The sequence below is a fragment of the Rhinoderma darwinii genome, chromosome 6 (genome assembly GCF_050947455.1).
Source record: "Rhinoderma darwinii isolate aRhiDar2 chromosome 6, aRhiDar2.hap1, whole genome shotgun sequence".
Taxonomy (NCBI): domain Eukaryota; kingdom Metazoa; phylum Chordata; class Amphibia; order Anura; family Rhinodermatidae; genus Rhinoderma; species Rhinoderma darwinii.
Genome location: NC_134692.1, coordinates 74,337,807 through 74,350,973, shown reverse-complemented (window position 1 = coordinate 74,350,973; position 13,167 = coordinate 74,337,807). Strand labels below are relative to the sequence as shown.

The following is a 13,167-nucleotide window of genomic DNA, read 5'->3' as shown; positions in this document are numbered from 1 at the left end:
TGAAACGTTGCAGTGGATGCTGGATGAATAAACCAGAGTTTTTTTGAGTGCTGCTTCTATCTCTCTTTTTTTGGATACATGCTTGTGCAGGGAGAGGTCACTCCCTGTTTGAAAGCTGAGCACCAGCCTTACAAGTCAAGGAATCACAGTGCTGCTCCTACCCTTGATTTGTCTATATATATATATATATATATATATATATATATATATATATATATACTACCGTTCATAAGTTTAGGGTCGCTTAGAAATTTCCTTATCTTTAAAAGAAAAGCACAGTTTTTTTCAATGAAGATAACATTAAATTAATCAGAAATACACTCTGTACATTGTTAATGTGCTAAATGACTATTCTAGCTGCAAACGTCTGGTTTTTGATGCAATATCTACATAGGTGTATAGAGGCCCATTTCCAGCAACCATCACTCCAGTGTTCTAATGGTACATTGTGTTTGCTAACTGTGTTAGAAGGCTAATGGATGATTAGAAAACACTTGAAAACCCTTGTGTTTTGCTATTTAGAGGAGCTATAAAACTGACCTTCCTTTGAGCTAGTTGAGAATCTGGAGCATTACATTTGTGGGTTCGAGTAAACTCTCAAAACAGCTAGAAAAAGAGAGCTTTCATGTGAAACTCGACAGTCTATTCTTGTTCTTAGAAATGAAGGCTATTCCATGCGAGAAATTGCCAAGAAACGTAAGATTTCCTACAACGCTGTGTACCACTCCCTTCAGAGGACAGCACACACAGGCTCTAACCAGAGTAGAAAGAGAAGTGTGAGGCCCCGCTTCACAACTGAGCAACAAGACAAGTACATTAGAGTCTCTAGTTTGAGAAATAGACGCCTCACAGTTCCTCAACTGGCAGCTTCATTAAATAGTACCCGCAAAACGCCAGTGTCAACGTCTACAGTGAGGAGGCGACTCCGGGATGCTGGCCTTCAGGGCAGAGTGGCAAAGAAAAAGCCATATCTGAGACTGGCTAATAAAAGGAAAAGATTAATATAGGCAAAAGCACACAGACATTGGACAGAGGAAGATTGGCAAAAAGTGTTATGGACAGACGAATCGAAGTTTGAGGTGTTTGGATCACACAGAAGAACATTTGTGAGATGCAGAACAACTGAAAAGATGCTGGAAGCGTGCCTGACACCATCTGTCAAGCATGGTGGAGGTAATGTGATGGTCTGGGGTTGCTTTGGTGCTGGTAAAGTGGGAGATTTGTACAAGGTAAAAGGGATTTTGAATAAGGAAGGCTATCACTCCATTTTGCAACGCCATGCCATACCCTGTGGACAGCGTTTGATTGGAGCCAATTTCATCCTACAACAGGACAATGACCCAAAGCACACCTCCAAATTATGCAAGAACTATTTAGGGAAGAAGCAGGCAGCTGGTATTCTATCTGTAATGGAGTGGCCAGCGCAGTCACCAGATCTCAACCCCATAGAGCTGTTGTGGGAGCAGCTTGACCGTATGGTACGCAAGAAGTGCCTATCAAGCCAATCCAACTTGTGGGAGGGCCTTCTGGAAGCATGGGGTGAAATTTCTCCCGATTACCTCAGCAAATTAACAGCTAGAATGCCAAAGGACTGCAATGCTGTAATTGCGGCAAATGGACCATTCTTTGACGAAAGCAAAGTTTGAAGGAGAAAATTATTATTTCAAATAAAAATCATTATTTCTAACCTTGTCAATGTCTTGACTATATTTTCTAGTCATTTTGCAACTCATTTGATAAATATAAGTGTGAGTTTTCATGGAAAACACAAAATTGTCTGAGCGACCCCAAACTTTTGAACGGTAGTGTATATTAAAGGCCTCTCGAATCTCACTCATCGACATGACAGTGTTATCCACTTTAAGAAGTGGTAACAATGTATGTATGTCCCTAGAGATCCAGTAGGTTTTCCCAGGTAAACCCAGGAGGTGGGAGAAGCTTGGATTATCCCATAATGGGACATCAGCCACTACCCCAGCAAATCCCGTTACAGACTTAGCTTGTTACCAAACCTGTCTTGCCAATTTGTGTAAGGGTAGCAAGTGACGGTGGCTAGTCATGTGGTTCCAACACTGGCCACAAAGTTTTTAAGCCCAGTACATGAGCTAGGTGAAGTTCAGCATTAGAAGTCAAGGGGGGAGAGACCCAGGTCACCAGGTATCCAAGCTGACCCACCACATAATACAGAAATACGTCCGGCAGCACAGCTCCAGCCTCATCCATAGGTCTCTGAAGAGTGGATAGTTTAAGCTTAGATCTCCCCCACACACAAACGGCGCAAACAGTGAGTTCATCATTCTGCAAAAAAAAACAAAAAACGTTTAGACACAATCACATCTACATGTTCCAGTATATACAATAGCTTGGGCAACACGATAATTTTAAATAGATTTATGCGTTCGCCACCGACAGAGGCAAAAGCGCCCATGCTTGGAATTTATCCCTAAGGTATTTCAGTAAAGGTGTGACATTTAAATCATTGGATCGAGTGCTGTCCCTAGCAATACGAATCCCCAAATATTTAAAGTCAGTGGTAACCTTCAAACCACAGAATTCGGAATTCCAACCAAAGTCATCCCTTCTCAGAGGCATCAAATAAGATTTCTGCCAATTTCTCAATAGACCTGAGTATTTCCCAAATATATTAATAATGGAGAAAGCTCTAGGAAGAGCAACATTGGAATTACCCATAAAGAGTGCCATGTCGTCCGCATAAAGTCCTATACGAGCCTCTCTAGAGACTATTGTAATGCCCTTATATGCAGAATCTTTCAAATCCGAAGAGCTAATGGTTCTATAGCAAGTGCAAATTGCCCCTATGGATGCAAAAGGAAGGGGATAGCGCCCCATTCACCAACACCTGAGCCCTAGGAGACCGGTACAACATAGATACCCATTTAATAAAACTTTCCCCGAATCCAAATCTGTCTTGGCCTCATCTAGGGAAGTCAAGGCCCAGTCCTGCTGCTTCCCCAGCCGATCTGCGACGCAACCTGCACTCGTCTTATATTCTCAGAAGTGGATTTGCCAGGTATAAACCCACATTGATCTGGGTGAATGACATCCTGTATCACTGTACATAAACAATTAACTAGCATCTTGGTCAATATTTTATAATCTACCGTTAACAGCGATATTGGTCTGTAGGACCCACAATCTTTATAGTTTTTCTCAGGTTTTAATAAAACTACTATGGTTGCATCACACATCGAGTTCGAGAGAGCAGATTCCCGAAAGCTATTGTCAAAAAGGGTCAACAGTTGAGCTAGCAATTCCACATATTGTAAATAGACCTCAAGTGGGATCCCGTCCGGCCCAGAAGCCTTCCCCTTAGACATCTATGCCATCCCTCCCAATATCTCCTCCAAAGTGAAAGGGGCATCCAACATCTGCACCTGCTCTGATGTCAAGATAGGGAAATACACCCCATCCAAATACAACTCCAACTTACCCAGCTCATAATCAACCCGAGAGGAATATAATTGATCATAGAATAATACAAATTGAGTAAGGATGTTGTAATGACTGGGTAGGGAGACAGACAGGTGAGCCCTAATCTACCCGCCACTCAGTCCCTGCCTACTTGCACGACCCATCCTAGACGACGGCGTACAACTGGGCGACGGTCCCTACGCTCAATATGTGCCCAACAGACAAGGGAACACAAGCTAAGGGAAAAGGGGCAGTTGCCCACGACAATACCGTGAGCAACAAGTGTAGTGAACGAGCCGAGTCAAACCAGGAGTCTACGATGTACCAAATGCAGAGCAGGAGCGTAGTCAGTAAAGCCAGGGTCAATATGAAGCTGAGGTCAATAGTAATAGCTGGAACAGCAGAGCCAGGAAACAAGAGAGAATCACAGGCAAAGACAAGAAGCAAATGAAGGTATACATAGACCGAGGGCGGGAACTGGAACCGTCTGGCCAGGCTGTGATAGGTTCTCCCACTCTTCAGCCTACCAGCCTGAGTGGTAGCATATCGAGTCACTCTATCAGAGCTAGGAGCAGATGCAGACTGATTAACCACGGGCGTCGACACAAGCTGTGTCTGGCAGATCCTTTACAGTACCCCCCCCTTTTATGAGGGGCCATTGGACCCTTCCTAGGTGGACCTGGCTTATTGGGGAACCGAAGATGGAACCTCCTGAGCAATACGCCACCATGAACATCCCGGGCGGGTACCCAAGTCCTCTTTTCAGGCCCGTATCCTCTCCAATGGACCAGGTACTGGAGGGAACCTTGGACAATCCTGCTGTCCACAATCTTGGCCACCTCGAATTCTACCCCTTCAGGGGTGAGAACAGGGACCGCAGGATTCCTCAAGGTAACCAAGGACGGGGAGCAGCGTTTCAGGAGGGAGGCATGAAACACGTCGTGTATTTGAAAAGACGGGGGTAACTCCAGCCGGAAGGAGATAGGGTTAAGGAGCTCAATGACCTTGTACGGCCCTATAAACCAGGGAGCAAATTTTTTGGACGGAACCTTAAGGCGAAATTTTTTGAAGACAGCCACACCAGATCCCCGACCACAAATCCCTGCATCACCAGTACAGAACACTGCTCCAAATGAATGGAGCCAAAAAGGAGTTCAAAAACAGGGATATGCTGCGTAAAATAACCATTAGCAAGTGGAGTGGAGTCGATAGCCACTACCGGGACAGGTTAGCATCACGCTGGTCGCACCTCTGAGCCAGAGCTTGGACCTGCAGGGAGAGACCCTGCATTTGCTGAGCCAGGGTCTCAAGGGGGTCCATAGTAGTAGGAACCAGGGTAGAAAAGGTATATGGGCCTGTGATTATTTAATGACGGGGTAGGGAGACAGACAGGTGAGCCCTAATCTACTCGCCACTCAGTCCCTGCCTACTTGCACGACCCATCCTAGGCGACGGCGTACAACTGGGCGACGGTCCCTACGCTCAATATGTGCCCGACAGACAAACAGACAAAGGAACACAGAAGCTAAGGGAAAAGGGCCAGTTGCCCACGGCAACACCGTGAGCAACAGGCGTAGTGAACGAGCCGAGTCAAACCAGGAGTCTACGAGGTACCAAACGCAGAGCAGGAGCGTAGTCAGTAAAGCCAGGGTCAAAATTAAGCTGAGGTCAATAGTAATAGCTGGAACAGCAGAGCCAGGAAACAAGAGAGAATCACAGGCAAAGACAAGAAGCAAATGAAGGTATACATAGACCGAGGGCGGGAGCTGGAACCGTCTGGCCAGACTGATAGGTTCTCCCACTCCTCAGCCTCCCAGCCTGAGTGGTAGCAGATCGAGTCACTCTAACAGATCTAGACACAGATGCAGGCTGATTAACCACGGGCGTCGACAAAGAAGCTGTGTCAGGCAAATCCATTACAGTACCCCCCCTTTTATGAGGGGCCACTGGACCCTTCCTAGGTGGACCTGGCTTGTAGGGGAACCAAAGATGGAACTTCCTGAGTAATAACCCGGCGTGAACATCCTGGGCGGGTACCCAAGTCCTCTCCTCAGACCCGTAACCTCTCCAATGGACCAGGTACTGGAGGGAGTCCTGGACCATCCTGCTGTCCACAATCTTGGCCACCTCGAATTCTACCCCTTCAGGAGTGAGAACAGGGACCGGAGGTTTCCTCGAGGTAGCCAAGGACGGGGAGCATATTTTCGGGAGGGAGGCATGGAACACGTTGTGTATCTGAAAGGATGGGGGTAACTCCAGCCGGAAGGAGACGGTTAAGGACCTCAATGATCTTGTACGACCCTATATACCGGGGAGCAATTTTTTTGGACGGGACTTTAAGGCGCAAATTTTTTGAGGACAGCCACACCAGATCCCCGACCACAAACAAGGGGTTAGTAGAACGTCTCTTATCTGCCTGAGTCTTTTGGATGCTCTGGGATGCCTCAAGGTTCTTCTGAACCTGGGCCCAGACTGTGCACAGTTCCCGATGAACGACATCTACCTCGGTATTGTTGCAACCACCAGGTGAAACGGAGGAGAACAGTGGATTAAACCCAAAATTACAGAAAAAGGGGGAGACCCCCGACGAATTACTGACCCGGTTATTAAGGGAAAATTCGGCGAGGGGAATGAAGGAGACCCAATCATCTTGACAGTCAGAGATAAAACACCTTAAAATATTGTTCTAGAGACTGATTAGTCTTCTCAGTTTGGCCATTAGTTTCAGGATGGAAGGCCGAGGAGAAGGACACATCAATTTCCAACTTCTTACAGAAGGCTCTCCAAAACAATGAAACAAATTGTACCCCTCTGTCAGAAACAATATTGACAGCAACCCCATGCAGACGCAGGATGTGTTTGACAAACAAGGTAGCTAAGGTCTTGGCATTGGGTAGTTTCTTGAGGGGTACAAAGTGGGACATCTTACTGAAGCGGTCTACTACAACCCACACCACCGACTTGCCTTGGGATGGAGGCAGATCGGTGATAAAATCGATGGAGATATGGGTCCAAGGTCTCTGGGGAATGGGCAAAGAACATAGTAACAATCCAGAAGGAAAAGTTTCAGCACTCGTGGAATATGAAAAAAATCTTCTTTATTGGTTAAAATAGAAAGCCAGCGGAAGACTGAACAGCAAACAGTGGACAAGAAACATAAAACATACGTTCCCTCTGACGCGTTTCTAGCTCTCAAGAGCCATTACTCATAGATAGGGGAAGGAATGAGAATGTCTGGCTAAAATAGCAGCCAAGACAAAAAACACCCACTTCGATCAGGTGTATGCAATTATCACAGAAGTGGATGACATGTGAAACATACAAAATTGTATATATATGTGTCCAGAGCCACTAATTTTTCTGTCCACAATCCCTCTTTTTATCCCATTCATCTCAAAACTCCAGTTTTGGATAGGTTTCAGGAATTGGTTCAAAGAGATTTAGTTGAATTACACACCATGGTAGATATTAAATCTATTGATAACTTATCCAAGAGGGAACACAAAGCTATTTTTTCCTTCAGAAATAATAGTGATATAACTATTAGAACAGCTGATAAGGGAGGGGCGGTTGTGGTCCTGGACACTGCACTCTATATTAAATTGAACGAGGAATTATTATCGGATAATAACACATATGACAGATCAAGCATTAATCCAACTGATATTTTTTCTGAACGCCTGTACATTTTTTACAAGAGGCTCTGAATTTGGGAGCCATAGATCAGAAGGAATGAACCGGTTATTCCTATTTTTCACTCTTTGCCTAAAATCCATAAGGATCGTGTAAAGGATCTGCCAGACACAGCTTCTGTGTCGACGCCCGTGGGTAATCAGTCTGCACCTGCTCCTAAGTCTGAGAGAGTGACACGATCTTCTACCAGTCAGGCTGGGAGGCTGAGGAGTGGGAGAGCCTATCACGGCCTGGCCAGACGGAGCTAGCTCCCGCCCTCTGTCTATTTATACCTGCATTTCATGCTCCTCCTTTGCCTGTGATTCGTTTCTGTTTCCTGGCTCTGCTGCTCCTGCTATGATTATTGACCTTGCTTCATTTTTGACCCTGGCTTTACTGACTACGCTCCTGCTCTGCATTTGGTACCTCGTAGACTCCTGGTTTGACTCGGCTCGTTCACTACTCTTGTTGCTCACGGTATTGTCATGGGCAACTGCCCCTTTTCCCTTAGCTTGTGTTCCCTTGTCTGTTGGGCACATATTGAGCGTAGGGACCATCGCCCAGTTGTACGCCGTCGCCTAGGTAGGCAGGGACTGAGTGGCGGGTAGATTAGGGCTCACCTGTCTGTCTCCCTACCCCATCATTACATAATCACAGGCGCCGAGGTGGGAGTGGGTGCTGTCTTGTCCCAGGGTACCAGGTCCCTCACCCATCTCCGTCCCTGTGCCTACTTCTCCAGGAAGTTCTCGCCCACTGAGAGTAACTATGATATTGGCAACCGCAAACTCTTAGCCATTAAATGGGCATTTGAAGAGTGGCGCCACTTCCTGGAGGGGGCTAGGCACCAGGTAACGGTCCTTACCGACCACAAGAATCTGGTTTTCTTAGAATCTGCAAGGAGGCTAAACCCGAGACAAGCTCGATGGGCGTTGTTTTTTACTAGATTCAACTTTTTGGTCACCTATAGGGCTGGGTCTAAAAATATTAATGCTGATGCACTGTCACGTAGCTTCATGGCCAGTCCTCCTTCGGAGGAAGATCCTGCATGTGTTTTGCCTCCAGGTATAATCATTTGCTCTGTTGATTCTGACTTGGTCTCCGAAATTGCGGCTGATCAAGGTTCAGCTCCCGGGAACCTTCCTGAGAACAAGCTGTTTGTTCCCCTGCAATTCCGGCTAAGGGTACTCAGGGAAAATCATGACTCTGCACTATCTGGCCATCCAGGCATCCTGGGTACCAAGCATCTCATTGCCAGAAACTATTGGTGGCCTGGGTTGCTTAAAGACGTTAAGGCCTACGTCGCCGCTTGTGAAATTTGTGCTAGGTCCAAGACTCCCAGGTCCCGACCAGTGGGCTTACTATGTTCTTTGCCCATTCCCGAGAGACCTTGGACTCATATCTCCATGGATTTTATCACCGATTTTTCTCCATCTCAAGGCAAGTCGGTGGTGTGGGTTGTAGTGGACCGTTTCAGTAAGATGTGCCACTTTGTGCCCCTCAAGAAACTACCTAATGCTAAGACGTTAGCTACCTTGTTTGTCAAACACATCCTGCGTCTCCATGGGGTTCCTGTCAATATTGTTTCTGACAGAGGGGTACAATTTGTTTCATTGTTTTGGAGAGCCTTCTGTAAAAAGTTGGAGATTGATCTGTCCTTCTCCTCGGCCTTCCACCCTGAAACTAATGGCCAAACTGAGAGGACTAATCAGTCTCTAGAACAATATTTAAGGTGTTTTATCTCTGACTGTCAATATGATTGGGTCTCCTTCATTCCCCTCGCCGATTTTTCCCTTAATAACCAGGTCAGTAACTCGTCAGGGGTCTCCCCCTTTTTCTATAATTTTGGGTTTAATTCACGGTTCTCCTCCGTTACACCTGGTAGTTCCAACAATCCCGAGGTAGATGTCGTTCATCAGGAACTGTGCACAGACTGGGCCCAGGTTCAGAAGAACCTAGAGGCGTCCCAGAGCATACAAAAGACTCAGGCAGATAATAGACATTCTACTAACCCCTTGTTTGTGGTCGGGGATCTGGTGTGGCTTTCTTCTAAAAATTTGCACCTTAAAGTCCCGTCCAAAAAATTAGCTCCATGATATATAGGGCCGTATAAGGTCATTGAAGTCCTTAACCCTGTCTCCTTCCGACTGGAGTTACCCCCGTCTTTTCGAGTACACAACGTGTTTCATGCCTCCCTCCTTAAACGCTGCTCCCCGTCCTTGGCTCCATCGAGGAAACCTCCGGTCCCTGTTCTCACCCCTGAAGGGGTAGATTTCGAGGTGGCCAAGATTGTGGACAGCAGGATGGTCCAAGGCTCCCTCCAGTACCTGGTCCATTGGAGAGGATACGGGCCTGAGGAGAGGACTTGGGTACCCACCCGGGATGTTCATGCTGGGGTATTGCTCAGGAGGTTCCATCTTCGCTTCCCCAATAAGCCAGGTCCACCTAGAAAGGGTCCAGTGGCCCCTCTTAAAAGGGGGGGTACTGTAAAGGATCTGCCAGACACAGCTTCTGTGTCGACGCCCGTGGGTAATCAGTCTGCACCTGCTCCTAAGTCTGAGAGAGTGACACGATCTTCTACCAGTAAGGCTGGGAGGCTGAGGAGTGGGAGAGCCTATGACAGCCTGGCCAGACGCAGCTAGCTCCCGCCCTCTGTCTATTTATACCTGCATTTCCTGCTCCTCCTTTGCCTGTGATTCTTTTCTGTTTCCTGGCTCTGCTGCTCCTGCTATGATTATTGACCTTGCTTCATTTTTGACCCTGGCTTTACTGACTACGCTCCTGCTCTGCGATTTGTACCTCGTGCACTCCTGGTTTGACTCGGCTCGTTCACTACTCTTGTTGCTCACTGTGTTGCCGTGGGCAACTGCCCCATTTCCCTTAGCTTTTGTGTACCCTTGTCTGTTTGTCTGTCGTGCACTTATTGAGCGTGGGGACCGTCGCCCAGTTGTACGCCGTCGCCTAGGACGGGCCGTTGCAGGTAGGCCGGGACTGAGTGGCGGGTAGATTAGGGCTCACCTGTCTGTCTCCCTACCCCGTCATTACAGATCGCTTCCTGCCCCCTATGAGACCTATTGTGGCAGGTATTGGTTCCTTGAATGAGAAACTTAGCGAGTGGGTAGATACATTACTGCAAACTTTGGTTACACGTTGCTATGGGTTTCTCCAGGATACAAAACATGTGCTATCGTCTGTAGAAAGTATCAAATGGCAGGATCATTTTGTATCGATAACTTGTGACATTGAAGCATTGCATACATGCATCCCTCATCATTTGGCTTTAAAGGCAGTTCTATACCATTTAGATAGATATTCCAAATACTCTCTAGATCTCAAAAATGTTATTATTATGGCAATTGAGTATCTTCTCTCCTCTAACTATTTCATGTTTCATGGTTGCTATTATATTCAAAAAACAGGCGCAGCTATGGGAGCTAAATTTCCCCCTTCGCTTGCCAATTTATATGTAGCATGGTGGGAGGAGTGCTTTCTATTCACTGAAAGCAATCCTTTTGCTTCTGATCTGGTCTGGTATGGTCGTTACATTGTTGACATGATCATTATCTGGTCCTCAGATGTGGCGACCATACCAGACTTCATCAACTACATAAATAATAATCCATTTGGTTTGACATTCACCTATGCTTATGATTGTCAAAAAATTACGTTCCTGGATCTCACTCTAAGTAGTATTTCCAGCCTAGAGACTGTTCAGACTGGCACCTATCGCAAGCCTACTGCTGGTAATGCAATTTTGCATGGCAAGTCCTGCCACCCGGAGCACACCATCAAGGGTGTTCCGGTTGGAGAAATTTTACGAGCTAAAAGAAACTGCTCGTCTGAACAGGTGTATAAGGAAGAAACAAATAAAATTTGTAATCGTTTAAAAAAATCGAGGTTATCCTCAATGGACTCTGGATAGGGCTATTAATTTGGGTGAGGACGGAAAACGTTGTGATTTACTACAAAGAAAGCATACACATAAAAAGAACAAAAATTCATCTCTTGCGTTTGTTACATCGTACAGCAAAGAATATCATACGATACGATCTATAGTGTCCAAATATTTACCAGTCCTCTTTCAAGATGAGGGCTTACGTCAGATATTAGAGCCAGGTTGTAAATTTTCCTTTCGGAGATCACCTACTTTGGGTTCTATGCTTTCACCTAGTTTAACGCAATTTTCAACCAAACATAATTCGTGGCTGTCGTCAAAGGGTTTTTATCCTTGTGGAGCAAATATATGTATGTGTTGCAATTATGCACACCAAACTAAAGAAGTTACCTCAGCCATTGATGGATCTATACATAAAATTAAACAATTCATCAATTGCAACACACGGCATGTAGTTTACCAAATAAATTGTACTCTTTGTAATTTATCTTATGTTGGGTGCACTAGTCGCTCCCTTAAGGTTAGAATTAGAGAACATCTCAATGGAGCTACTAATCCTGGAGTTAGAAATCCTTCCAATGCATCCAAACATTTTAGTCTTATGCACCAAGGCGATACCAGTAGTTTTGAGTTTTCAGGAATTGAAAAAGTTAATAGACCAGTGCGAGGTGGTGATCATAGGAGAGCACTTTTAAATCGTGAGGGTTACTGGATTCTCATGTTGAACACTATAGTCCCCAATGGTTTAAATGTGAGAAATGATCTTATTCTGAACTACTAATATTTTATATATTTTGCACATTTTGTATTTTTATGTTTGGCTTGAGATTTTATAGTTGCATTTTATAAAATTTTGTATGTTTCACATGTCATCCACTTCTGTGATAATTGCATACACCTGATCAAAGTGGGTGTTTTTAGTCTTGGATGCTATTTTAGCCAGACATTCTCATTCCTTCCCCTATCTATGAGTAATGGCTCTTGAGAGCTAGAAACGCGTCAGAGAGAACGTATGTTTTATGTTTCTTGTCCACTGTTTGCTGTTCAGTCTTCCGCTGGCTTTCTATTTTAACCAATAAAGAAATTTTTTTTCATATTCCACAACGAGTGCTGAACCTTTTCCTTCTGTATTGTTTCTACAGCGTGGAGATCGCTGTCTTCTTCGTGCACCTAGGATGGTGAGCTGACATTTCCATATATTTCCAAAGAACATAGTAAGCCCGCTGGTCGGGACCTGGGAGTCTTGGACCTAGCACAAGTTTCACAATCGGCGACGTAGGCCTTTAAGGAACCCAGGCCACCAATAGGTTCTAGTAATGAGATGTTTGGTACCCAGGATGCCTAGATGGCCAGATAGTGCAGAGTCATGATTCTCCCTGAGTACCCTTAGCCGGAATTGCAGGGGAACAAACAGCTTGTTCTCAGGAAGGTTCTCGGGAGCTGAACCTTGATCAGCCGCAATTTCGGAGGCTAAGTCAGAATCAACAGAGGATATGATTATACCTGGGGGCAAAACACAAGCAGGATCCTCCTCAGGAGGAGGGTTGGCCATGAAGCTACGCGACAGTGCATCAGCTTTAATATTTTTACACCCAGCCCTATAGGTGACCACAAAGTTGAATCTAGTAAAAAACAACGCCCATCGAGCTTGTCTCGGGTTTAGCCTCCGGGCAGATTCTAGGAAAACCAGATTCTTGTGGTCGGGAAGGACCGTTACCTGGTGCCTAGCCCCAGTGGCGGATTAAGAAGACCATGGGCCCTGGGCTGTTACCCAAACTTGGGCCCCCCTTCTCCACCACCCTGCCGTGCCGTAACTATTGCTAACACTACCTTTTTGCACAAGCATTAACAAATGGGTGTTACGATTCCCCTTTCACAGGGATGTGTCCCTACATACTGACAGTATCAAACTGTGCAGGGACACCTCCCCCCATGTAGACAGCGCCACACACACACCCCCTGTAGATAAAGCCACACACACCCCCCTGTAGATAAAGCCACACACCCCCCCCCCTGTAGATAAAGCCACACACACACCCCCTGTAGATAAAGCCACACACACACAACCGCTTGTAGATAGAGCCACACACACACACCTCTAGATAAAGCCATACACACCCCTGTAGATAGAGCCATACACCCCTGTAGATAAAGCCACACACACCCCTGTA

At 45.9% G+C, this 13,167-nt stretch overlaps 1 long non-coding RNA gene across 1 annotated transcript in view; it reads right to left on the bottom strand.

Annotated features, from left to right (window-relative positions):
- The window catches only part of LOC142655593 (uncharacterized), a 42,360-nt gene that overhangs the window by 7,218 nt on the left and 21,975 nt on the right, over window positions 1-13,167 (bottom strand). Inside the window, exon 3 of the long non-coding RNA XR_012849522.1 lies at window positions 2,176-2,298. This is a non-coding gene — a long non-coding RNA (uncharacterized LOC142655593). The remainder of the gene's footprint in view (window positions 1-2,175; window positions 2,299-13,167) is intronic.